The sequence below is a fragment of the Musca autumnalis genome, unplaced genomic scaffold (assembly GCF_047663935.1).
Source record: "Musca autumnalis isolate F117 unplaced genomic scaffold, ASM4766393v1 scaffold_5, whole genome shotgun sequence".
Taxonomy (NCBI): Eukaryota; Metazoa; Arthropoda; class Insecta; order Diptera; family Muscidae; genus Musca; species Musca autumnalis.
In genome coordinates, this window is record NW_027412088.1 from 39,326,321 (window position 1) to 39,352,089 (window position 25,769).

At 38.1% G+C, this 25,769-nt stretch overlaps 1 protein-coding gene across 1 annotated transcript in view; it reads left to right on the plus strand.

Moving 5' to 3' along the window:
- The first annotated feature begins 741 nt into the window (after positions 1 to 741).
- The window catches only part of Syn2 (Syntrophin-like 2), a 377,372-nt gene continuing 352,344 nt past the window's right edge, over positions 742 to 25,769 (plus strand). Inside the window, exon 1 of the mRNA XM_073957890.1 lies at positions 742 to 2,022. The gene's annotated coding sequence lies outside the window, so the exon portion shown is untranslated. The remainder of the gene's footprint in view (positions 2,023 to 25,769) is intronic.

Below are 25,769 nucleotides of genomic sequence, written 5' to 3' on the forward strand. Positions count from 1 at the left end.
TAGATATAGGCACCATAAAAAAGGGCCTCCCGAATGAAGCATTTTATGTACATTATCTGACATTTTAACGTACTCACTTAAAGTTGGGGACAGGAATGAATATTTTATGGTGGAGGGTATGAAAAGTTCGGCCCGGCCGAACTTAATGCTTTTTTACTTGTTCTTATTAATTTAGGATAAACCTTTATCGACATACAAAGTTTTAATTTGATATATGCAATCTTGCCATGATTATCCACGTCGAAAGTTGTGAAAAATAATCGGACGAAACTTTTCACAAGTTAATTAGACCTTTTTCAAAGTGATTTTTTCAAGTCACTGTAAACAACACAACACATGATCGTATGACAAACTGTCCTGAGTACGTTTAGGCTAAAAACTATCAAACTTAAAAAAAAAACTCAAATGGCAAAACTCAAATGGCGTCTGGCAACACGCTGTCTTGGCCAGATAGTTTGCGTGCAGCCTTCGTATGTTGTGTGCTAATGTCACTATGCTGCGATATAACAAGAGTGGAAATAGTGTGGCGCACCCTGGTGTTAAAAGTGTGAACTTGTATTTATCGAAATAATGTAACGAATTGAAAGTAGCCAAGACACACACCCCACATAAAGAACTGCAATAATAAGCTGAGACAAATACATTTTCATTTAAGTTATGTGGCAACACTTTACAAAAAGGAAGTGTCACAGAGTTGAGAATTTATGTTTTGTTTGTGTGTGTCTGTATTGTTTTGTTTGCATTGACAGCTAGCACAACAACTGTCAAAACATACACAACCAACAAAATTCCTGCACAGAAATCAGTTCATTCGTGGACTGCAAGAGAATTAGATGTCGGAAACGGAAAAACGCTAAAGTGTTAACGGATAACGGTCGTACAGATCTTCTTTCTATGTAAAACAACAGTTATTAAAAGCCATTAAAATTTCACAAAAAGTAGTGATGTGAATGGAAATTTAAATGAACAATTAAAAAAATCATTTGTATATCAAAGTATTACAACAAAATAAAAATCAATTGTTTACATTATCCCAACCAATGAAGTTTTTAAAGTTATATCACTTTTGACCACTAAAGGGTGCGGTAATAAAACGCCACACAAATACAATTCCCAATAAGAAAATTCCTAATGGATACCAATTAGATGAAGAAAGTATATGAGAGTGTTGGAAAATCTGTGTAAAAGTGCATAAAATTTTAAGTAAAATAATCATTTTGTAGGATTTGTGTCGAAGGTGTCAGTCAATCAAATATTGTGGTATTCTGTATGCATGTGTGTATGTATGTACCACCAACTGTCACACACATATACTGTCATTCTCTTTTCTGCTGCTGCCTGCCCCTTAGGCCAAAAAACGTGGAGCCTAACAAGGGAGACCAGTAATGGAGAGCAGAACATAAGTATTGTTTTCCCAAACAACTGTGTCTATATGCGTGTTTGTGCATTGTGAATATATGTGTCTGTGGGCCTTTCTCCTTATTCAGTGACAGCTGATTTCAAAATATACCGCTAGAAACGAAAAGTGAGAGGGAGAAAACTCCTCTGTGATAGAGAAAAGAAAACAGAGAGTGCAAAAAAGAGCGCGCAAAAATAAAAAGAGTACTGAAACTTACAGCACGTTTTATTATTTTATTAAAACGGTAATGGGAGGGCGGCTCTAGAAGTGCGGTGTCGATAGGCTACATAACTCAATCTAACTGAATTTTATTTACTACAAAGGACTCTTTTGCTTGGTGAAGTGGCATAAAGGTGTAATGAAATGAACCTGCAGCAACAACACCAACAATAATATACCACATACACCGTAGAACACGCAAAAGCAAAACACACAAAAAACTATTATTGGATTTCCCTGAGCAAAATAAAGTGTAAATCAAAGTTATACCCATACCACAGCCACAGGTGCCACCTTTCGCGCTTTGGCTTTTGTTTGTTTAAAAAGGATTAGCGTACCACCACCACCATCATCATCATCGCCATAACTACCACCATTACAAACAACGTTGTTTACTATAAAAGGTAAGTACGTACAGCCATTATAAGTCATGGGCAGGAGCATGAATTTTTCATTGTATTTGGGATTTTTTTAATACGCATTTTCAAAAGCTTTACTACAAACTCTTAACCTACACCAATTCGTAAACAATGAAGCTAAAATAATTTATTGTTCCTTTTGTTCTCTCTCCTCCTCCAACACTTGGTGTGAATGTTTTGTGAACATTGTTGTAATGGTGGTGGGGGGTGTGTTCGTAGAACATTTCAATATAGACATTTGACATTGAATTGAATAAAGTAAAAAAAAGGTTGAATCGATGTTATTCCTTGTTTTCCGTTTACCCAACCCTAACTAAGGTTATTATTCACAACGAGGATACAGCAAAGAGAATTCATTGAGTTTTTAATTGAAAACATTGATATTCTGTTCATTATTAATTGTCATTCCTATTAATGCAATATGAGGACATGTTCTGCTAAAGGTCATCTGGATATCTGTGCAAATGATGATCGATATAATTGAATGACAATTGTTGTTCATCTTCTTTCCTATAATGGTGACATAAATAGGAGAGTTAATACACTTTATTTTGTTGGGTGACACTGTGGGGCCATCTTGGACATCTTCATGCATGTATACTAGGATGATGACTTGTCGACTTTTTTCTCAGAAATGATATCCTGTAGGAAGAATGAATGAATGTTTTCTTTTTATCAATATTTAAATGGAATAATTGTAGTCAGAATTTGTTACTTGTTCAATATTTAAATGGAATAATTTTAACGTAAATTCTGTCGGGTCGAACTTTTTATACCCTCCACTTTACTTACTTAGCTGGCCCATTACAGAACATTTGTTCCGAATTAAGAAAATATCTCCAATTCTCTCTGTTTAGTGCTTCCCTTTTTCTAATACCGCGCCTTGTCATCTCTTCATCCACTTGTATGCGCCATCTATTCTTTGGCCTGCCAATTCTGCGTGCACCGATATGTGGCTCGAATTTATACGCCTTTTTAGTGGGTTCATCATCGCTCAGACGAACTTGCCACTCTAGCTAACGACGTTGCTAGTAAAAATGACACTAAAACCGTTTATAAACTTACTAAGAAGCTTATTGGAAAGGATATTTCATCAGATCGGCCAATTAAGTCTAAAGATGAAACTCTCATTTCAATACCGACGATCAACTAATAAGATGGCGAGACCACTTCATGGAAACTCTGAACAACTATCCCAATGCCACTTCTATTCTCGACTCAACAGAAATTATAGCCCCACTACCCCTCGATACAAACACCAGTTGTCCCGATGTCCTTGACATTGAAAATGCTATTAGGAAACTAAAAAATAATAAATCACCAGGTTACGATCGCATGCCTCCAGAAATATTAAAATGCTGCCCCGACAAAATGGCAAAAATATTCCACCCACTCATAAAAAAAATCTGGGAAGAAGAAAAACTACCAGAAGACTGGCTAGAAGGGATAATAATTAAAATCCCAAAAAAAAGAGATCTTTCTCGGTGAAGGACTACAGGAAAATATCACTGCTATCAATACCATCAAAAATTCTGACACAAATCCTTTTAAACAGGATAAGCGCAACAATTGAATCTAAACTTCGGGCAGGCAGGATTTCGAGCAAATAAATCATGCGTTGATCACATAAATACACTCCGAATCATAATGGAGCAGCCAAAAGGATGACAAACCCACACAGCCTTCATTGTTTACCGTCATTTTTCATTTTTTTGGAGTATTCTTAGCTCGCTTGCCATCCCCAAGAAATTGACCAATCTCATAAAAGCGCAATACGAAGACTTTAAATGTAGAGTTCTACACAATGGTCGCCTCTCTGAACCGTTCACTCCTATGTCGGGTGTAAGACAAGGCTGCTTACTTTCACCCATTTTATTCCTGCTGGTCATCGACAAAGTCCTTACTGACACAACTAATCATAAAAATCGAGGATTTCAGTGGACTTTAACGGAGAACCAAGAGCACCTGGACTATGCAGATGACATATGTCTTTTGTCCACAAAACACAGCGATATGCAGTCAAAAATTAATTACCCCTTTTTTATTCGAGACGAACCGATTGAATTCGTGGAGAAATTCCGCTATCTCGGAAGTATAATTGCAATCGAAGGCGGAGCGGAAGCCGACATCTCAAGTAGAATTGGCAATGCTAACGCAGCTTTCAATCAATTACGATGTATCTGGAACTTCTCAGTTCTATCCACGAATATCAAAATAACTATATTCAAGTCGAACGTTCTATCAGTATTGCTTTACGGATGTGAAACCTGGTTGACAACAATAGCATTAAGTTCGAAGCTACAGTCATTTACAAATCGATGTCTTCGATACATATTAAAAATTTGGTGGCCAAATGTCATAACCAATTCCGATCTCTACCAAAGGTGCAGTATCGATCCATTAACAACCATCATACAAAGGAGAAAATGGAAGTGGATAGGACACACGTTGAGGAAAAATAACGAAGAACTATGCCGGCAAGCCCTAGATTTGAATCCCCAAGGGAGCAGAAAAAAAGGAAGACCTAAAAACTCCTGGAAAAGAAGAAGGAGTTAGAAAGCAACGGAAAATCATGGTGCGAAATAAAAGCACTAGCAAATGACAGAAAATCCTGGAAGTTGTTTGTAGAGGCCCTATGCTCCTCAAGGAATTAAACGGAAAAGAATATCATCGCCCATTCTTATTATATGGCCTAGCCAACGCAATCGCTGCATCTCGACACGTTTACCTATATTGATGTCGTTGTATAGCAGATACAGTCTGTGGTTCATACGACGTCGATATTCACCGTCAACGCAGATCGGTCCGTAGATCTTTCGAAGAATTTTTCTCTCAAACACACCAAGCACTGTCTTTTCTGCTTCGGAAACATACATCACGGGCAGTATCAGTGTTTTGTAAAGCGTTATATTTGTTTGACTTTGTTTTTAAACTGCTTACTTAAGCCAAAGTAGCATCTGTTGGCCAATACAATTCTTCTTCTTATTTCACAACTGATGTTGTTTGTTGTGTTTATGGCTGTGACGAGGTAGACGAAGTCTTTAACTACCTAAAAATTATAGGAACCAACTTCAACAATTGGTCCGAGCTCTATGGACGCTTTGCGCGTCGACACCAACAATTTGGTCTTTTCGCCGTTTACCGCCAGACCCACTTTCGCAGATTCTCCTTCGACCTTCATAAAGGTATCAGTTACTTGCTTTACTGATCGTCCCATGATGTCTATGCCATCAGTATAAGCAAGTAACATGTGGCTATTGGTGTAAATTGTGCCATTTATTTTGACACTTGCATCTCGTACTACCTTTTCCAGCAAAATGTTGAATAGGTCACACGAAAGGCTGTCTCTTTGCCTGAAACCTTTTTTGATACAAAACTCTTCGAAGTGGTTCTTTCCTATTGTAACTGAGGAGCGAGCGTCAGTTAATGTCATTTTGCAAAACCGAATGAGCTTTGCGGAGATGCCAAATTCAGACATTGCTTGGAATACCTTTGAACGTAGTGGGCTGTCGAAGGCTCTTTATAATCGAACAAGTAAAAAAGTATCAGTCGGCTTGGCCGACAGCGACGGGCTGTCGAAGGCTCCTTTATAATCGAACAAGTAAAAAAGTATCAGCCGGCTTGGCCGACAGAGATATACCATCAGCCTGTGCATATTGAAACAATTTTTTCCCAAAAAACGTATAAATTTAGGGGTGTTTCAAAATTTTGGGCTTATGAACCGACAAAAATGTTGATTAGGATTAGAGAGCAAAAGTTTTGCGCAGGAAATACTTAAAGGAATGGATCGACATTGACCATTATGGAAGTGGATCTCCAGCCACTACATATGGTGCCGTAGGGGGTACTTACACCCTTTGGGCTGGTTTCTCAAGAAGTGTGGATTAGCCCCTTAATAAACATTTACCATCATAATTGAGGCAGCGAATGCAAGTTGCCTCAACAAAAATCAAAGTGATTCGATAGCACTTCTTAAAGTGAACTTATCCGAAATTTTTTTCGGAGGTATTGGATGACGTGGACAAATAAAGTCCACATTTGAACTTGATCTATATCTGGCAGATATATTAGGATGTGTAAAGTATGGACCAATTCGGCCACTCCCTTCAAAAGTTACAGTACGAAAAATTTTCGAACATTTTTGAAATTTTGTGGGGGAGGTACCTGAATTAGTGGACCGATGTGGCTTATCTTCGAACTTAAACTATGTTTGGACAAAATATTACTAAGGCCAAATGTTGGACCGAATCGGCAGATACGTTCGAGAGTTATTTTGCGCCCCAACCACCTCGCACGGTGTCATAGGGGTTTTGTGCAACTTTCAGGCTATTTTCTCAGGAAGTATGGACTAGCCCCTGATGAAACTTTACCGTCATATGGGGGACAGTGAATACAAGTTGCTAAACCAAAAATCAAAGCGATTCGAGAGCAGGTCCTAAACTGAAATTATCCGAAATTTTGTGTGGGAGGTACCCGAAGGAGTGGACCGATTGAGTCCATTTTGGAACCTCATTTAAGTCTGGTAGACATTTCACGATTTGCAAAGTATGGACCAAATCGGTTACTTTCTTCATGAGTTATCGTGCGCACAAATCTTCCTAAAATTGTTACTTCAAGGAGTTACAAACGGAATGACAAACTTAATATACCCTCCATTATATGAAAACAAGTAAAAACGGTGTTAAGATCGGCGAATTGAGCTTTTGAACTCCTGGCAACACACAGTATTAAATTACAGCAATATCGGTTCGAACATTTGACAAATAAAACCCTCACTCGTAGCTAGACTTTAACCTGGATATATATGGACAGTTTGTTTGCAAGTAAGTTTTAATCTTCTTTTTCCAAAAATCCAATTACGACGGCAGTTCGGAAACTTCTTAGCCTAGCACAAAGAGCGCGGCATAAACAGAAAAAAGTTAAGTGTTTTGGAAACTCCCATCTCTGTTATGAACACATGTTAAATTATGTTTCGATCTGGCAACTCCTTCATATAGAAACAGGTGTTCAAAAAAGACGCATCCGCAATTTTTTTACAATGAAAAATTAGAAATGCGTGCTGTCATTAAATATATACATAAAAAAGGTTTATCGGGACAAGAAATTCATAATGATATGGTGAATGTGTTATGTGAAAGTGCTCCTTCATATGCAACAGTAAAAAATTGGGTTGCTGAATTTAAACTTGGTCGTACAAGCATTGATGATGAACCAAAAACAGCAACAACAACAGAAATTGTAGCCAAAGTGCATGATATGGTATTAAATGATCGACGAATAAAAGTGCGTGAAATTGCTAATATCATGGGAATCTCAAATAATCGAGTCCATTTAATTTTACATGAAGAACTACAGATGAAAAAGCTTTCTGCAATATGGGTGCCGCATTCGTTAACAGTCGATCAATAACGCATAAGAATGAACATTTCTCAAGCCTGTTTGGATCGTTTTAAGCGAAATAAAATGGATTTTAAGCGTCGTTTCATAACTGTTGATGAGACATAGATCCACCACTATACTCCAGAGACAAAAGAACTATCCAAACAATGGACTGAAGCTGGAGGAAGTGCCCCAAAGAAGGCAAAAACAATTCAATCGGCTGGTAAGGTAATGGCAACGGTTTTTTGGGACTTCAAAGGTATTTTATTGATTGACTATCTGCAAAAGGGTAAACCAATAAATTCAGAGTACTATTGCAACCTTTTGGACCAATTAAATGTACAAATTCGAGAAAAACGTCCTGGCTTACAACACAAAAAAATAATTTTTCATCAAGACAACGCACCAGCGCACAAGAGTGTTTTAACAATGGCTAAAATCAACGAATTAAAGTACGAGTGGTCAAGCAACCTACCTTATTCTCCTGATTTAGCTCCCAGTGACTTTTACTTGTTCCCAAATCTAAAAAAAATCCAAGCGTTTTACCTCAAATGAAGATGCAATTACAGTTGTAAACCACTATTTTGAAGACCTTGAGGAAAACTATTTTTAACAAGGGATAGAATTGCTAGAAAGGCGTTGGACTAAGTGTATTGAAGTTTCAGGAGATTATATTGAAAAATATAGAAGAAAAACAAGTAAAAAAGTATCAGTCGGCTTTGCCGACAGAGATATACCCTCAGCCTGTGTTTATTGAAACAATTTTTTCCCAAAATACGTATGTATTTAGGGGGTTTTAAAAATTTTGGGCGTTTGAACAGACAAAAATGTTGATTAGAATTAAAGATCAAAAGTTTTGCGGAGAAGATTCTAAAAGGAATGGATCGACATTGACCGTTATGGAAGTGGATCTCCAGCCGCAACATATGGTGCCACAGGGGGTTTTTACACTCTTCGGGCTGTTTGCTCAAGAAGTATGGACTTGCCCCTAAAAAAACTTTTACCATCGTAAATGAGGCAGCGAATGCAAGTTGCTTCAACAAAAATCAAAGTGATTCGATATCAGGTCTTAAAGTGAACTTATCCGACATTTTGTGTGGGAGGTACCGGATAGAGTGGACAGATATAGTCCATATTTGAACCTGATCTATATCTGGTAGATATATTAGGATGTGTAAAGTATAGACCAATTCGGCCACTCCCTTCAAGAGTTACCGTACGAACAATTTTTCCGAACATTTTTGAACTTTTGTGGGGGAGGTACCTGAAGGAGTGGACCGATATGGCTTATCTTCAAACGTAAACTATGTTTGGACAAAATATTACTAAGACCATATTTTGAACCGAATCGGCAGATCCGTTCGAGAGTTATCGTGCGCTCCGACAACCTTACACGGTGTTATAGGGGTTTTTTGCAACTTTCATGCTATTTTCTCAGGAAGTATGGACTTGCCCCTGATGAAACTTGTACCGTCGTTTGGAGGGCAGTAAATACAAGTTGCTAAAACAAAAATCAAAGCGATTCGAGAGATGGCCCTAAACTGAATTTTTCCGAAATTTTGTGTGGGAGGTACCCGAAGGAGTGGACCTATTGAGACCATATTGGAACCTCATATTACTCTGGTAGAAAGTTTACACTATGCAAAGTATTGACCAAATTGTTCACTCCCTTCAAGAGTTATCGTGCGCACAAACTTTCCGAACATTTTCGAACTTTTGTGGGGGATGTACCGGAAGGGGTGGACCGATGTAGCTCATCTTCGAACTTAAACTAAGTTTGGGCAAAATATTACGAAAGCCAAAATTTAAACCGAATCTGTTCATCCGTTCGAGAGTTATCGTGCGCTCCAGCCAGCAGGACAGACAGACAGACAGACAGACGAACGGACATGGCTATATCGACTCCAAATTGTCTGAAACACATTTCGTCCAAACATACTTGGGGTCTAAAACCATTATTTCGATGAGGTACATTTTCATCGTATCAAAGTGTATATACCCTCCTTAGCCTAAAGGCTGAGGGTATAAAAATATTTTTGAAAAACTAACTATTCTCGTTCATTGATAGGCTAAGAAGTTTCCGAACCGCCCTCGTAACGACCAATTCGCTAGAAAATCTGACTGAAATCTTAAAAAGAACCCTAAATGATTGCTACGCTTACATAGGGAATATACAGCAACGTGAAACGTTATTGAGTGATTTTTTGCAAGGGATGTTTTTTACCTATGTTAATGTCTTGTACCTTTGGCTAAAACTTTCAAGACACCGAAAATCGGAATGTACCGTTCTGTGGGGCCTATATGAAGATGAGGACCTATACCGAAAAATGTCAGGTGGAAAGTTTTATGCCCCCAACGAAGACTAAATACCAAATTAAAAAAAAATGGTGCGATATTGGAGTTAAAATCTCCAACATACCGAGAATATGGAGGGACAGTTCTATGGAGGCTATATGAAGACGTGGAGCAATTAAAAAAAATCGTTTGGAAATTTATAAGCCCCCAACGAAGACTTAGTACCTAATTTCAACCGTTTCGGTGGGATATTGAGGCCACAATACATAATGAAAATCGGGAGGTACCGTTCTATGGTACCTCCCGTGGACCTATACCAACCAATTTCAGGTCGAAAGTTTTACTCCCCCAACGAAGATTAATTATTACAAATTTCAGTCATTTCGGTAGGATATTGAGGACACAACCTTAAAATACCGAATATCGGGAGGTACCGTCCTATGGGGGGTTGTGTGAAGACGTGGACATACAGTGCTGCTCAAAACATTTGCAACTGGAATGACTACTTCACTTTTTATATAGTTCTGAGGAAATTTATGGATTTGAAATGCAAATATTTTTGTAGGTTGATTGTTTATTGACCCCTTTTTAAAGATTAAAAAAAGAATTGACAATAATTGCACTTATTTTACAAAAACACACGAAACAAAGCTCGGACACACTTTTGGTCCTGCTCAAAACATTTGCAACTTGGAAAATTTGATTCAAAATCTGAAGATATGATTTGTGTTTTGAAAATATGTTGTGAGTTTAACCTTTTATTTATTGTCTGGACACATCATAAAGGTATACAGGTAACTAAATAAATTAATATATCCTTTTGAATCCTGTCTCTAAGGATAATTATTAAATACAAAAGTTTAATAAGATATTTAATAGTGTAGAGTCCATTTTAGGGTCCCGGAACCTTTTATATGAAGATCACTTAAGGTGATCGGGTCCGATAAGAACACAAAAAATATTTGCAAAAAATTGCTAGTTTTACGTGGTTATACATACGTTTAGTGGCGGTATTATGCCAAAAACCGCTCTTATACGACATCTGTGGTGTGTACGTGGTGCGATTTCGATATATTGTATGCCTGGTTAGTTTTTAAATCTAATAAATATCTCTACCTCATGCCTCTAGTACAATCTCTGTCCATAAAAATACCTCCAGGACAATATAAAACACCATCTTCGTTTTGGGTCAACTTTTTTGTATAAGGGGACAAATTCTATTATCATTCGACTTGGTGATCAAGTACATTTTTTCAAGTCATATAACTCAAATATTGATTTAAGTCCACGAAAAATACTCGATTTTGTAACTCCAAAATCATTCCATACATTTTTTGCAAAATTTATATGAAAAATTGAACTATTCCTGGAAAGTATTGTTTTCCTAAAATTTGCCCATATTGGTACTCCGGTATCTATGGTATGTATCAGAGGGCTTTGTATAGATTTATCGACGTAAAGCCTTTATTTAACGTCTGTTGATGGCCTCTGAGGGATCTGCTTAATAATTCGCATCATTATTTGATTATCCCCCGCAGTAGATCTAGTTGTACATTCACCTCCTTCCCATCTTATCGCAATTTTAGTACTTTTTACGCGGTACACAGCTCAATTTTAAATATTGTCGTGTTCTTATACTTATTTCTAGACTGCGTTGGATCCACAATTTTCAGAAATAAACATTTCTCATATCATTGATACAAATTTCGGACCATAACTTTTGTTTTTATTAAACAATTACAAATGTCTTGTTTTCGGCATACTTGTCTGTCAAATATAAACATAGGCGGCATAAAATGTATTTCTCATGAAAGTTTTTGCCCCCTTCTTCTGATTAAAAACCATCTTATGCCAATCAATACAAAAAACTCAACAAAAATTATGTAATAAATATTCGAACCACGGAGTTGCATATGTTTTGAGCAGGCTAAAACCCGTGATCCTCCGACATATCACACATTTCCGTAACATAAGTGTTAAGAACTGAATAATCATTTTAAAATCTTGAAAGTAGGGTCAATAAAGAATCAAATTGCAATAATAAATATATTTCAAAACATAAAATGTCCTTAAAAATAGTCTAAATGTGATATAGGCATTTGAGTTGCAAATGTTTTGAGCAGCACTGTATACCGAAAAATTGCTGGTGTAAAGGTTTGTACCCCTAACAAAGACTAAATCCCAAATTTCAGCAATTTCGGTGTTATAATGAGGATAAACCTTATGAGGGCTATATCAAAACGTTGACCGATATAGCCCATTTTCAATATCAAAGATACTAGGAGTAATAAAAGCTTCTACACCAACTTACAAGGATCTATCTTAAAAATTGGAAGCTGTATCTTGATTTCAACAGACGGTCGGACATTGTTATATCGACTAAAATTTTTATGCTGATCAAGAATATATATACTTTGTAGGGTATCCGATGAATATTTCGATGTGTTACAAACGGAATGACAAATTTAATTATGCCCTCCATATTATGGTGGAGGGTATAACAATATCAAATTCAAATTTAATTTAGTGTACTGAAAACTGATATCTATCGAAGTACCACACATGCAGCCACAATGCTACGACTATTTAGTTGGTGGTTTTTCGGCTCATCAGATGTGAATGCCTAGAAAGAGGTGGAGAATACCTAGACAAAGATATAATTTTTCAGTGCAAATCTCCCAAGGTCATCGCAGCTCAATTAATTAAATTAATTGAAACTTTCACAAATAATGACTTTTGGCATAATAACAAATTAATTATTCCTTTTACAATTCTGTTTCTATGAATTCAAAATCCTAGAATCGAGATGTTTCTCTTGTAAACTATTACGCCATATAGGCAAAATCAGAATAGATCTATGATTTCCAAGAAAAAAATTAAATACCATCCCAGCTACATTGTCGATAGCCTAGAAGCTAGTCTATCACATTTCATGTTCAATCATTGGACAACAGCAGACAATGGAACGAAAACATTGTCTGGTGAATGAATGGTAATTAGAACAGCCTCAACTCACTAATGACTAATGGCCACCTAAATGTTTTACTTGCCGGGTCTATTCATAAATATGGGTGGTGGGTGGTCTGATAGGTTTCCTGCAAGCTACCTTCTCAGTCAGACAGACTGCTATTGTTATCTTCATTTGACGACTTTGTGAAACTTTAGCTTGTTGGTGTAGAGTCTACACTGTAGACTAAAGCTATTACACACACATACAGGCATACGTGTCCCTCTGTTTAATTCACTGGCAATTCAATTATTCTACGGTTAGCTTGGTTGTTACCATGAAATATGCCTCACTTTTGATGGAGCGGCGATACGAAGTCTTGTGAATGTAAGTAGCAGTGTGAGCGAGTGAATGTGTTTGACTTGGTATGAATGCAAGAATGGCCCTGACAATGGTAGCATTGGTGGTGTTATATTTTGCTTTGTTGGCTTTGTTATTGTTGCTTCATTTGCCAGAGTGTGTGGGTATACCCTATGTCTGTCGGCAGCGCTGTTTGTTAGGGGGTTGCTAAAATATTACTGTTTTTGCACAACTTTTTATTTGCCAGCCCTCAAGTTTCGTTTGCTTTTCCTTCGTTTACAAAATGAAGCTTTGCTTTGTTCTTATTTTCAAAATATTTTGTTGTTTTTCCATTCTTGTATACCAAATCCAACAAAGTAAAAAATGAATACCAACAATTCTCCCTTCCAAAATAAAAACAACAACAACAACTCAACATCAAGGACGAAGGGACCTGCTGCTGATGGTTGTTGTCGTTTTCATATTCTGTCGACGCTCTTGCCATATTGCTGCGAGTGTTGTTATTTGATATTTTTGTTGATGTTTTTGTTTTCTTTTTAATAAATAATTAAAATAATAGACACAGAAAAATCACAGAATTTTATAAAATGAGATTTTGTTGTAATAAGGACTTTCATTTTTCGAAAAATTTTTAAAAGGGGTTGGGATGAGAAGTTTATGGATGACTTATTGTACATATAATGGTGAATATACATATGTCTTTATGACCATAAACTGTGTAGCACAAGGCATTATTTGGTCCAAATTTTGTACATTTGTAACATTAATTCCAAACACACACCATATGTAGGTCCACTGATCGTTGTACTGCATAATGCATTTCCTTAATCTAAACGAAAGTTTTAGATTAGGTACAATGAATTTATAGAGGGAATACATGATTTCGGTAAATACTATCCAAGGATCCTAAACCGCTATATATACCAGAAGCCGCTATATCTCTTATCCGACAATGTTGACGACGACTTCCAATCACAAGTTGCATGAGGTCGTGCTAAGTAACGTGGGTAACTGCCTTGAAGGTATAACCCCATAGTTTTCAATGGAGGCGTCCAAACAACGCCCGATACCAAATATGTTTGATGGTGTTTGACCCTTTTGTCCAGGGTTTAAAATGCTAACGCCATATCGACACCTCCAAATAATAGTATGCTAAGTCTAAAAAGTGAGTTTTGCAGGAGAAGCTCTCAAAGTGTGGACATTTTTTTGAACTTCAGTACAATGCTAAGTAAATATTTGTTTATAACTTCTGTTCGGATTGACCGATCATTACCAAAATTTGACAGAATTTAAGTTAAAGGACGTTTGACACCTCCAAATAATAGTTTGCTAATTCTGAACAGTGAGTTTTGCAGGACAATCTCTAAAAGTTTGGACATTTCTTTGACCTTCAGTACTATGCTAAGTAAATATTTGTTTATAACTTCTGTTCGGATTGTCCGATTATTACCAAAATTTGACAGAATTTAAGTTAAAAGACGTTAAATATAAAAATGTAAAGAACTTGAAAACATGCTAAGTCGACTTAGCATACTATTGTTTGGAGGCGTCGATATTAGCAAAAGCAACGAATATTTGCAGCTTTGCCTGCTAAAATTTCTTCGACATATGTTTAGCAACAATGAACAACGGCAACATGTAGCAAAAAATTTCACAAAAATATTGCTAGCGATGCTGATGCTATTTGATATTGTTGCTATAATAAAAAAGCATCGGACATATATACTCATTTTTTGCAGCACACATGATCAACACATATCAGAAAAGAAAATAGGGTCGCCATCAGACCATGTATGACATCAGCTGATCTGTATTACCCAAAGTGACAACATACATGTGAAAAAGCAGATGGTCTGATGGCCGCCTAAGCAACAAAGTTTCAACGGCTTAGCCATGTTTTCAGCAAACAATGGTTTTTGAGATCAGGGTTACCAGTGTAATGCATTGAAATCACGATATAATTAATTACAATTTTTCTTTCAAAGAACATGTGATTTTTTGGTGAAGCCGTTCAAAATATATTTTTTTATTTTTAATCAATAATAATTAGTATTGTTAGGTTCTACCATATGATGGGGGCTTTTTTGACATTAAACGACACCCGTTTTATTATTGCGTTGGCAACCCTAATCACTAAAAACACCCTCGGTTGCTAATTCGTTGCGACGAATGGTCAGCCGACTGCTAAATATGTAGCGTGGTTGTCGATTATGCCTAACGAAAAAAGATTAGGCGTAAAAAACGAAAAAAAGCAAAAATGTACAAAAATAAATATGCGTTCGGTTGCTTATTTAGCCGTTTCTGTGAATATTGTGTAGCAGTTGAAGTGTACAGATAATGCTAAAGTTTTAGATGCTGGCTTTTAAACCCTGTTTTTGTCAGCTTGGTTTGGTGGTGAGTTCCGTATAAAGCTCCGACCTGTCTAGGGCTCAGACAGCTGGTTGATAATCCAACTCTACAAGGCGCCGACAAGAACAGTTTAGCCCCTTGGACCCTGTACAACTGTTATATACGATCCCGGAAATAAACCTCGTCTGCAAAACGCTTCTACCGGACAGACCTTAAACGGTGCCGAGACCGGTAGCCCCCTACCTTCCCGAAAGTCTAATCCACCGCGTTCTCAACACCGGACTGTTTACAGGCGAACTATCAACGTCCTTTGCTCCGAAGAGAGATACCAAGTGTGCTTAACTGAACCTTTTCACAACCTTGGACTGGTGCGGAACCCATCTAAAATTCCTGCCGTTCTATGTCGTTTACCACAAGTTAAACAAAATGGACGTGGAATGGAATGGAAAGTGTTAAACAAAACACTACACAGTGTGCAACGCCTACGAACATTGAGGGTTGTTTAAACGCTTACATGTGCACCATCAAACCTTCAACGAATATTTCGATGTGTTACAAACGGAATGACAAATTTAATTATACCCTCCATATTATAGTTGGAGTTGATATTGTCATGTCCGTCCGTCTGTCTGGCTGGTGCGCACGGTAACTCTCGAACGGATGAACCGATTTGGTTTTAGTTTAAGTTCGAAGATGGGTTATATCGAGTTCGATAATGTTCGAAAAATGTGTGCGCACGATAACTCTTGAAGGGGGTATCCATACTTTGAACATCGTAAAATGTATAGCAGACTTAGATGAGGTTCTAATATGGATCGGCCCACTCCTTCGAGTACCTCCCACAAAAAATTTCGGAATGCTTCAATTTAGGACCTGCTCTCGAATCGCTTTGATTTTTATTGTAACAACTTGTATTCAATGCCCCCCATGTGACGGTATAATTTTCATCACTCCTTCGGGTACCTCCCACACAAAGCAACTTGCATTCGCAGCCTCAGTTATGAAGATAAGAGGTTTTTTCAGTGGCAAGTCCATACCACGGTGCTCTTGAAGCAACTTTAAATGGAAGGTGCTTACACCTGGGAAGTTTTTGCGGATTCTGAAACTACAGTGTTCATAGATGAGAAAAAATCAAAAAAAAAAAAATCGCCGGAGCGCTTCTTAAATAAATCGCGATTAAAGTTGACATTTTTAGGGGTTTTTAGGTTTTCACGATTTTGCTTGAAATCCGCAAGTCCTATCGAATAGAGACAGAAGAAAATATTCTAGCTATGAAAATTCTCTACAAGATTGACCTTTATAATAATTTCGTAGGTTTTACCGTTATTGTGATATAGAAGTTCAAATTGGGACAATGCATTGACTGTATTGTCTCCTTACAAAACAAGGTCATGACTTCGATTTCCCAACTTAAACTAAATTTTCTCAAAATTGGTACAATTTAGGAAAAAATTACGACAACCAATTTTCACAGCTATAAGAATTTCCACAGCTATAAGATTTTCTCTAGTCCCATTTCGATAAGGCTTACCGTTTTCAAGCAAATCATGAAAACATAACAAAAAAAACCTGAAAATGTGAAAATGTGAAAACGTCTATATCACAAACACCGTAAAACCTACGAAAACATCATAAAGGACAATCTTGTAGAGAATTTTCACAGCTTCAAAATTTTCTTTAGTTCCATTTCGATAGAACTTGCCGTTTCCAAGCAAAATCGCGAAAACCTAAAATAAACCTAACAAGTGAGCAAAGGCTATAATCGGGACGGGACCAACCATGTGATACCCTACAACACTACCCCTGTGCATAAGCATTTCGCTGGTAAACATTTTTTAGGGAATATAATTCTTCTTCCATTGACAGGCTTTGCCGTTGGAATACCGCTACAAGAAGCCGATACATTCACAAAGAATAAAACTTTGAATTTGTCTTTACATGAGTTTTCCCCATTCCGACCTCTAAATATTATCCGACTATCACAAAAATCAACAGGCTTCTTCCTCTGTGGGGCCACCATCTACCCCCAAAATTTCGTGACTATTCGATCACAATTCCAACATGTACAAAAAATGGAAAAATTGGATATATTACAGACTTTTGCGAAATCTCGGTTGTTTGCCCACCTACGCCAACATACTTTGCATCAATATAAAGGAGATCTTTTCTTCTTCCATTGACGGGCTTTCCTTTCAGAATACTGCTACCAGAAGCGGAATTGTTCGCATAAGAAAAGCATCAACTCCCAAAAAATTCGTGACGATCCGATCAAAATTGCTACCTGTAGCGTCATTACAAAAAAATCGAAAAATGGGATGCATTACCGACTATTGCGATATCTCTACTAAAATGGTATGCACGATGTCTCTTGAACGGGGCAACCAATTTGGTCCAAAGTTTGGATCCCCTAATATTTTGTCCAAATTTAGGTTATCTTCTAAAATGTGTCTAAGTGCAGTTTACGGTCTGTTCGAAGATCCTTTGGAAATGTAAACTGATGCTGTTCGTTGTGGTCCTGTGTACAGCGATATTATGTTGTCCGTGGACAAGTCCATGCTTCCTGGCATACTGGTCCAAAAGTTATACGATGACCAACTGAAGTGGCTAGTGGACGCGATATCTATCGAAAACATATGACTCTCAAAATAATGTAATGGACTATGTCTATCCATTCCTTTAAGTACCTCGTCCGCAACATTTTTAAACATTAATCCTAATCCACATTTTTGTCGGCAAGTTCGAATGCGTAAAAAGGGTCAAAAGTTCTGAAAAGACCATAAATACATTCAATCTGTCCGTAGATGAAAGTTTCAATTCACATAGGCTGAGGGTATATCTCTGTTGACAAAACCGACTGATACTTTTTTACTTGTTAAGATAGGATGTTTGGTATTGAAAATGGGCTATATCAGGTCGCGTTTTGATATAGCCCCCATAAAACGGTACCTCCCTATTTTCTGTACTTTGTAGGTTTTAGCCTCATTATCACACCGAAATGGGTGAAATTTGGTATTCAGTCTTCGTTGGGGGTACAGCATATAGCGTCTTCATATAGCCTTCATAGAACGGTACCGTCCGATTTTCGGTATTTTGAAGGTAATGTGCTCAATATAACACCGAAAATAAATTTGGTAGTTAGTCTTCGTTGGAGGATGTGGCCTTAATATCTCACCACAGTAGATGAAATTTAGTAATTGGTCTTCGTTGGAGGTACAGATCTTTCAAACAGAAATTTGTCGGTATAGGCCCACGTCTTCTTATAGCCCACATAGAGCGGCACAGCCGATTTTCGGTATTTTGAAGTTGTTCCGCCGAAATGGCTGAAATTTTGTATTTTGTCTTCAATGTCGGTATAAAGTAGTCCCGAAGAGAATTATATCAATGTGTACAAAAGCTCCACGAATAAAATTATCATATATGTTAATGTTTTAGTATATTTTCAATATGAAGATAACTCCTGGTTTTAAGAATTTTAAAGGTTCTAGCCCAGTTGAATGACTGTAACGTGGTATTTCGGTATTAAACCTTTTTTAAAAGAAAGCGATATTCTTCCGTTATTGTTTAGTACTTTGATAAACGAATGGAAACTAATTGCTGCATTTCACTTCATTATATTTCATGGTAGAGAGTATGAAAAGTTCAGTCCGGCCGAACTTAACGCCGTTCGTAATTATTTGTAACCAATTTTCCCCAAAGTATGATCAAAATAAATTTGATGCTGCATGTGTCCGGTTAGTCGCAAAGACACTGTAGACATTATGCCGTATACACACCATCAATTTATTAACAACTAAATTTGCACTAATAAGTCACAAGGCATTTTGGACTAATTTAAAGTTGATTAACTAAATAAGAAGATTGTCTAATTACATAATCTCGGGAAAAGGAAACAAGCATGAATTTGCACAAAAGATCAACGTGAATGAATGGACTCCATTTCATTCGACAACACTGACGAGCATTTCAGAAACCGGAAATGTGTATTGCAAACATAACGTGATTAATTACTTAGCACATGATTATGCTTGGTGATGGTGATGTTGTTGTTACATTTGTTTCAGGTTTATACTTATGTGTGTGCTTTGGCACATGATTCCCATATTTTTTGTTTGCTCCCGTAAGGACTACCATAACACAATATAGACATCTTTCGTATGTGTAAGAGATAGAGACATTCATATGTGTGCATGTATTTTTACCGGAAATTATTGTGGTTAGTCCCCAATGTGTGGACGGAAGGAAATTTAGGGGTGAATATTTCATTGAGATTCTGTTACTTATTTGTCCATTATGTTTACGGTTGGAAGCCATAAGAATTATGTGGCATATGCTTCTTTCTTGTTTTTGTTAAGGGCATTTCTAAGTAAATTATGAATCACATACTAACTGAGGTTTGTGTGAGTGATATGAATTTTAGTATTACCTGCACTTTAATGTGTAGACGAGCAACTTCGAAGTAAGGGTATGATGGATATCAAACAATGAATGTACTGAGCTTTAATATAGGATATCTCAGGCATTATTGTTTAGATTGTTTAGAGTACGAAGATCTTTGCTGACATGTCTATCATCGACATTAAGGCAGGCTTTTACCACTAGCACCGAGGCAGTTACTCCATCGACAACATCTGGCAGTAATCGGTTGAAATCATCGCCTCCTCTTGAAGATGCTACACTGATGTCATGATGATGGTCTGAATATTCTGCCCCTGTGTAGCGTTTACCACAAGCAGTGGTGTTTTTGATTTTTTGATTTTATAGAAACCTCCTGTGGAGGTCTTCTATAATATAGAAACCTCCTGCGGAGGTCTTCTATACTATAGAAACCTCCTGCGGAGGTCTTCTATTCTATAGAAACCTCCTATCTTCTATTCTATAGAAACCTCCTGCGGAGGTCTTCTATTCTATAGAAACCTCCGGCGGAGGTCTTCTATTCTATAGAAACCTCCTGCGGAGGTCTTCTATGCTATAGAAACCTCCTGCGGAGGTCTTCTGTTTTATAGAAACCTCCTGCGGAGGTCTTCTGTTCTATAGAAACCTCCTGCCGAGGTCTTCTGTTCTATAGAAACCTCCTGCGGAGGTCTTCTATTCTATAGAAACCTCCTGTGGAGGTCTTCTATTTTATAGAAACCTCCTGCGGAAGTCTTCTATTCTATAGAAACCTCCTGTCTTCTATTCTATAGAAACCTCCTGTCTTCTATTCTATAGAAACCTCCTACGGAGGTCTTCTATTCTATAGAAACCTCCTACGGAGGTCTTCTATTCTATAGAAACCTCCTACGGAGGTCTTCTATTCTATAGAAACCTCCTACGGAGGTCTTCTATTCTATAGAAACCTCCTACGGAGGTCTTCTATTCTATAGAAACCTCCTACGGAGGTCTTCTATTCTATAGAAACCTCCTACGGAGGTCTTCTATTCTATAGAAACCTCCTACGGAGGTCTTCTATTCTATAGAAACCTCCTACGGAGGTCTTCTATTCTATAGAAACCTCCTACGGAGGTCTTCTATTCTATAGAAACCTCCTACGGAGGTCTTCTATTCTATAGAAACCTCCTACGGAGGTCTTCTATTCTATAGAAACCTCCTACGGAGGTCTTCTATTCTATAGAAACCTCCTACGGAGGTCTTCTATTCTATAGAAACCTCCTACGGAGGTCTTCTATTCTATAGAAACCTCCTACGGAGGTCTTCTATTCTATAGAAACCTCCAACGGAGGTCTTCTATTCTATAGAAACCTCCTACGGAGGTCTTCTATTCTATAGAAACCTCCAACGGAGGTCTTCTATTCTATAGAAACCTCCAACGGAGGTCTTCTATTCTATAGAAACCTCCAACGGAGGTCTTCTATTCTATAGAAACCTCCAACGGAGGTCTTCTATTCTATAGAAACCTCCTACGGTCTATAGAAACCTCCTACGGAGGTCTTCTATTCTATAGAAACCTCCTACGGAGGTCTTCTATTCTATAGAAACCTCCTACGGAGGTCTTCTATTCTATAGAAACCTCCTACGGAGGTCTTCTATTCTATAGAAACCTCCTGCGGAGGTCTTCTATTCTATAGAAACCTCCTGCGGAGGTCTTCTATTCTATAGAAACCTGCTACAGAAGCCTTCTATTCTATAGAAACCTCCTGCGGAGGTCTTATATTCTATAGAAACCTCCTGCGGAGGTCTTCTATTCTATAGAGACATCCTGCGGAGGTCTTTTATTCTATAGAAACCTCCTGCGGAGGTCTTATATTCTATAGAAACCTCCTGCGGAGGTCTTCTATTCTATAGAAGCCTCCTGCGGAGGCCATCTTTTCTATAGAAACCTCCTGCGGAGGTCTTCTATTCTATAGAAACCTCCTGCGGAGGTCTTCTATTCTATAGAAACCTGCTGCGGAGGTCTTCTATTCTATAGAAACCTCCTGCGGAGGTCTTCTATTCTATAGAAACCTGCTGCGGAGGTCTTCTATTCTATAGAAGCCTCCTGCGAAGGTCTTCTATTCTATAGAAGCCTCCTGCGTAGGCCTTCTTTTCTATAAAAACCTGCTACAGAAGCCTTCTATTCTATAGAAACCCCCTACGGAGGCCTTCTATTCTATAGAAACATCCTATAGGATGACCACCGCAAACGTTTTAACGACAATGATCCGCAAATTTGAAAGTGTATTATGCGCACTGCTTACCTTATGGGAGTAGCGGTACATACCCGAATAAACGTAAAAATTACGTAACGACACAAAACGGAAGTTGGATATCGGTAAGCTACAGACACAACCAGTCACAACCGGGCCAATTGCCTAATAAAAGCACTCCTCGTCCCGATAACACATCACCCGAATAAACGTAAAAATTACGTAACGACACAAAACGGAAGTTGGATATCGGTAAGCTACAGACACAACCAGTCACAACCGGGCCAATTGCCTAATAAAAGCACTCCTCGTCCCGATAACACATCAGCATAGTGGTAATGAGACCTCTATTTAAACATTCTTGGATACCAAAAGCCTCCTCCTGGTATGATCAGGAGTGTTGCCCTGCTACCGATAAGGAGAATGCGGCACATAGGTCTAGTCTGCAATCAGTAGCAAGGCGTATAGCACGAGTGAGGTATTTGGAGAAAAGGAGAGAGATAAAAAATCCTTTTGGCAAGAAAGGGGGAAAGGGAGCATCCAGAATGAAGTTCGTAAAATCCACCAAAGAGTGAAACCTTAAACTTACGGCTTTGGTAAAGTAGAGACTAGTAAGGTAATCTATTAAAAAGTACGGTTAGTGTGCTCAGTATATGAAAAGTGATATTTTCTAAATTGTTGGTATCCAATCCCATCAAAGAGGAGGCAGGTACCACCGATCCAATCCTAGAGAATGGTATTGAGTGTATACCGCCCGGCCAAGATTAGGTGAAAACTGCAATAAACCGGCTGAAGAATAATAAGAGAACAAGAACCGATGGCTTAACAGTCGAGCTGTTCAAACCCCCAGGCTACACGGGGTTCAAAGGTATTCCAAGCCATGTCTGATATTGGTATCCCCGAAAATCGAATTCAGCTTTGTAGATGACTTTAGCACCCGGTCCTCAGTTAAAATAGCAAAGAAACTCTCAGAACAGTTCAGTTTCAAATAGAGGTTTCAAGCAAGGAGACCGACTTTCGCGTGATCTTTTCCTAAAAAAATTTACGAGATGCAAACGTCAAAAGAGATAACACAATATACGAATGGTGGCGCTTGACTTATCAAAAGCCTTTGACACTGTCAAACACTCCAGGCTGTATGAGGACATTGAGCAGACAACCCTCCGGCCAAGCTTTAAACGCTAGATAATTATATGTGTGGACACTCCTATTTTACCGATCTTACCAACTTTTCCCATGCGAAGGATTTGTATGATGACTTTAGTACCCGGTCCTCAGTTAAAATAGCAAAGAACCTCTCAGAACAGTTCAGATCCAAATAGAAGTATCAGGCAAGGAGACCGACTTTGGCGTGACCTCTTATGAAAAACGTTATATGAGATGCAAATGTCAAAGAAACGACAGAATATACGAATGGTGGCGCTTGACTTATCAGAAACCTTTTGACACTGTCAAACACTCCACGCTGTTTGGGGACATTGAGTAGACAACCCTCCGGCCAAGCTTTAAACGTTAGATAATGGAAGGATATGCAAATATCCACCACTAAATCTACGGTCACTTTGTTCACCACTTGGACGGCACAGGTGAGAAGAGAGGTGAATGTCATGGTCGATGGTAGCAAAATGTCGACTTCAAACTACCCCAAAATTCTAGGGGTCGCATTCGACAGCATGTTCACGTCGTCCGCGCATGAAACAAAGTCCTCAAATCTCTAGCCGGCAGCATTTGGGGTGCAGATAAAGAAACCTTGTTGACCATATATAACGCAATATGTCGGTCTGTGGTAAGCTATGCGGCGCCAGCTTGGTCCGCGAATCTAAGTGAAACCACAATGGAAAAATATTCAAACTTGTAAGAATGCCGCCCTGAGAACATGTCCTCATGACTCCAGTGCACCATCTACATGAGGAGGCAAAGGTTCTTCCAGTACATCAACACAATCACATGCTTTCGTTGTAGTACCTGCTCGGGTGTTACCGTGACAGTCATCCCAACCGCTATATGTTGGATAGGTCCCACCCATTCAGGCAGGTCAAAGAGAATCTTCATAATCTAGATGAAGAGATCCAGCGTTACACCTATAAAATGGATTTGAATTAGAGATGGGCGATTGTCGTGTTTGTGGCACTAGAAAACGCAACAACGACAACACTTTAGCGACGACTAAGTACGAAACCCTTTAGCTTTGTTGTGAAGTGTTTTCTAGTGCCGCGAAACATCACAATCGCCCACCTCTAGTTCGAATAGCATAGGTCAAAACAAAATCAATTAGGCCCAGAAATTTTTGCATATTTAGCATATTTAGCATACATATCTGCATAAAATGAGCATATGCAAAACCATATGGAAAAATATATTCAAGGATTTGTGGTCTAAATTTCCCACCGAAATGGCTGAAATTTGGTATTAAGTCTTCGTTAGGGGTATGCAACTTTACAACTGAACCACGTCTTCATATAGCCCCCATAGAACGGTACCTACCAATAGTCGGTATTTCGAAAGTTGAGGCTGTGCTTATACATTTCTCTATTTTATTGACTTGCCTGAAGAGAATTTTAAACAGAAAAATTTTACACACAAATATTTTTGTACCTAGTATTGAAACAATTGTTACATAAGAAAATATGTAAAATGCATAAAATTTGCATATGCAAAAATGTATGCATTTTGCATATGTCATATGTTTCGATTGCAATGTAATCAGAAGCCAAAAATATGCCCAGTCCCAAAATTTGACATGAATCGGACCAAATATAGGGGTTGCATAAAATTCGGCTGTCTAATGATAAGATAACAGAGTTACAGCCTAATATACCCTGTTATTTATTTGTAGTGTAATCATGAACACGCTAGAGGTCGCAATTATATCTCAATAATCACGAAATTTTGCACGAAGTATGAGGTACTCTCGAACGGATCAATCGATTCGGTTCAAATTTTGGGTAACGAAATATTTTGTCCAGATTTGATTTAAGTTCGAAGATGGGCCATATCGGTCCATTCCCCCACAAAAGTTCAAAAATGTTCGGAAAACTTGTCCGCACGATAACTCTTGAAGGGAGTAACCAAATTAGTCCATACATTGCACATCGTGACATTTCTACCAGACATAGATGTGGTTCCAATATGGACCCTATTGGTCCACTCTTTCGGGTACATCCCACACAAAATTTTGCTTAAGTGCAGTTTAAGGCCTGCTTTCGAATCGCTTTGATTTTTGTTGCAGCCACTTGTATTCACTACCCCCATTACGACGATATAATATTTTTCAGGAGCAAGTCCATACTTCCTCAGAAATCAGCACAAAAACTGCAAACAACCCATATAATACCATGTGTCGTAGTTGGAGCGCACGATAACTCTCGAACGGATCAACATATTTGGTTGAAATTTTGGGTCTTTCAATATTTTGTTCAAACTTAGTTTAAGTTCGAAGATAGACCATATCGGTCCACGCCTTCCGGTACCTCCCCCACAAAGGTTCAAAAATTGTCGCCAAGATTGTGGGCATGATAAATTTGGGAGGGAGTAACCGAATTTCCTACAGATTTGTATTAGGTCCGAATATGTACTACATCGGATCACTCCTACGGGTACACCCTACCCAATGTTTGAAAAAAAAACACTCGTCTTAGATTATTCTGAATTTTGACATATAGTTTTCTGCAGCCCTTTCCATCCTGGAAAATTTTCCCAAAAGCTAAATAACCTACAGAAGTATTGTGTTAATTTTTTTTCTTCGGGTACGTGGCTGAGGGTATATCTCTGTCGGCTCA